The sequence below is a fragment of the Rhagoletis zephyria genome, unplaced genomic scaffold (genome assembly GCF_001687245.7).
Source record: "Rhagoletis zephyria isolate East Lansing unplaced genomic scaffold, Rhagoletis_zephyria_1.1 Rzeph_scaffold_01007, whole genome shotgun sequence".
Lineage (NCBI taxonomy): Eukaryota > Metazoa > Arthropoda > Insecta > Diptera > Tephritidae > Rhagoletis > Rhagoletis zephyria.
The window spans coordinates 62,648-65,786 of NW_016158091.1; positions in this window are offsets into that span (position 1 = coordinate 62,648).

A 3,139-nucleotide genomic window follows, 5' to 3' on the forward strand; every position below is an offset into this window, starting at 1 on the left:
GTATACATTTGTCTATATCTATCTCGATTCGTTTTGCCTGTTACAAACAACCGTTATGTGAACAAAGTTATAATACCCTTGTGCACAAGTGCGCTCGGGTATACAAATCGTGGAATGTTTTCAATAGTTTAACTCTCCGTCAGACACATGTTTCGATTGGCACATTCGGTACGCATGAGTCTGGCTGGACCCACATGCAAATTGTATGAATTTATATAGAAATTATGTGCAACATTTGTTCAGTTAAACTTATTTATTGTAAGTTATTCAAATGTTTACTTAATTTAAAGGTTTTCTTTTTTTATTTTATTATTTAAATACACTGGCGATCAAAACCGGGTGCATGTTCGACATTTTATTACTTACAGTAACATAACTTTTTTAATAATAAGCGAATTGCTTTGAAATTTTCAAAAATGTTTCCTTATTATCTGAGATATAAAGCCCAGAAAATAGAAAAATTAACAAGTGATTCACAGCAAAAACGCAAGGCAACTATCTTCACTCAGTTTTGAACTTTTAGGAGGTATATATCAAGAGGATTATGGAGACTCCTTTGCTTTTAATAGCGATTTTCATACGTCCGGGAATGCTCTCTACTGAGTTTTCTATGATTTCGCTTGGAATATTACCCCATTATAATTTTGCTCACCTCCAAAGCTCTTTCATGTTACTGGAGCTCGCTTGTGCTATGCTAATCCTCTCTTGACCACAGCGCTCAATTTTTCGATAGCTTTGAGGTCTGGGATTTATGCTGGCCACCATGTTAGATTTTTTTCTTGGCATGGTTTTTTTGAAGATGTTAATAAGGTCTTTCCCAAAAATATGCCTTCTTATCGCTTTGGAAATAATTAATTTTCGTTCCATCGGACCATATTACCCCTCTTCAGTTAAAAAGCTCGAATTCTCGTGACTTTTACAAAATTTAAGTGGCAGCTTATTGGCTTGGGATGTTTTGCTTGCTGGCATTTGGTGTCTTGGGTTAATATAAAAGGTATAATGAACATATCCTCCAAACAAATTGCCGGACCATCGAAAAATTGAGCGCTGTGGTCAAAAGAGGATTAGCATAGCACAAGCGAGCTCCGAGTAACATCATTTTAGGTAACAAGTAATTTTTTGCAAAAAAAACCGACTTCAATTCTCATATAAAAAAATAGATATATATACTAGTGAACCCGCATGACGTCAAAACGCCAACATTTAATTAAACTTTTTAAACAGGTGAAACCCTATTAAATAACCTCTAAAAATATTCCTAATGATTAATCTAAGCCATTTCTCAGTGGTGCTTTTAAAGTTTACGACATACAACAATACGACACTTACGACACCGTTGTGAATCCCCCAATAATTTCTTGAACTCTTTCATTTGACATCCATCGCTCATATTTCATATAACTTATACCCAATAGTTCAATTAAAGAGGTGGCAACCCTATTCAAAATATTTCCAAACTACTACCTTCTTAAACCTCTTTTATATGACATCCATATAGCGATACCTTATTCACTTACCAAATTCCTTTACATAATTAAAATTGAATACATTTTTTTTACATGTGGCAACTCTCCTATACGTAGTTAAGTTATAAAGCCTTTTCAAAACCATTTCGATTGCTACCCATATTTAATAATTGATTTAACTTATTAATTAATTTGAGCTTAATTTCTTAACAGGTGGCAACTTTTTACGAAAAAGTAAAACCTTCTTGAACATCCACACCCTAAGCCCTTTAATTTGGTACCTCACTTTTGAAAATCAAACGGACGGTGCGGATCTGAGGGCATTGATTAGTAAATAACTTGAGTATAATTATTTAACAGGTGGCAACCCCTTTCGAAAAAATAAAACCAGTTTGCACATCTACAGGCCAAGCGCTTTAATTTGACACCCCGAACGAACGGTGCAGATCTTTTATGCTGCACAAAAAATGCCTTCGCATATTATATACATAGATATATCTCATGATCCACTGATCGGATCTTAACCAAATTAGTATGGGACCACCTCCGAGATACTACCTTTCCGATGCAAAAATAATTATCGGTTGACGGTAGTAAAGTTGACGGTCGGAAAGTTATGCGGTAACATACATATAAAAAAAATAAATATATATATTCCGACGAACTGATAACCTCCTCCTTTTTTGGAAGTCGGTTGTCACGGTCGTCAAAACTCGAGAACGGCTGAACCGATTTGAATAATATTTTTTTTGTATTGTTCGGTGTAACACCAAAACCAACGATATCGCAAAAAAATTGAGGGTTGCCACATATTTGAAAATTTTTAAACCCAGTTATATTGATAAAATAAATAAATCATTACAATATGGGTACCAAATTAAAGAGGTTTAAGAAAGATAACTGCTGGAAATATTGTTGATGAGGGTTGCCACCTATTTGAAAATTTTAACTCAGTCAAATTGACAAAATAAATGAAATGTTGCAACGTGGGTACAAAATTAAACAGGTTTAAGAAAGATAACTGTTGGAAATACTTTTGAGTAGGGTTGCCACCTATTTGAAAATTTTAACTCAGTTAAATTGATAAAATAAATAAAATATTGTCATGTGGGTGTAAGCTAAAGAGTTTTAAGAAGGCACAGCCGAAAATATGTTTGAAGAGCGTTGCCACCTGTTTGAAAATTTAACTAAACTAGTGTTCGCCCAGCGGTTGAAATTCAACCGCTAAAATTAAGGATAGTTTATGTGAGTTGAGTTGAGCTGAAATAAAATTTGTTGGAATGGGTTAAGTGGTGGGGAGTTTAGCTTAGTACTTAGCATAACATGACATAGAATAGCATTAGATTCAATAACATAACATATGTAGCATAACACATCACAATATAACATCGCACATCCTCCAGTTGTATTTCCTTTTTGTCCCTATCACTTTCTTCCTCTCTATCTTTGTCTCTATCGCTTTTAATGTTTATGTTTATGTTTATGTTTATCTACACCTTCATATTCATGTTCATGTTCATGTTCATGTTCATGTTCAAGTTCATGTTCATGTTCATGTTCATGTTCATGTTCATATTCATCTTCATCTTCATCTTCATCTTCATCTTCATCTTCATCTTCATCTTCATCTTCATCTTCATCTTCATCTTCATCTTCATCTTTATCTTTATCTT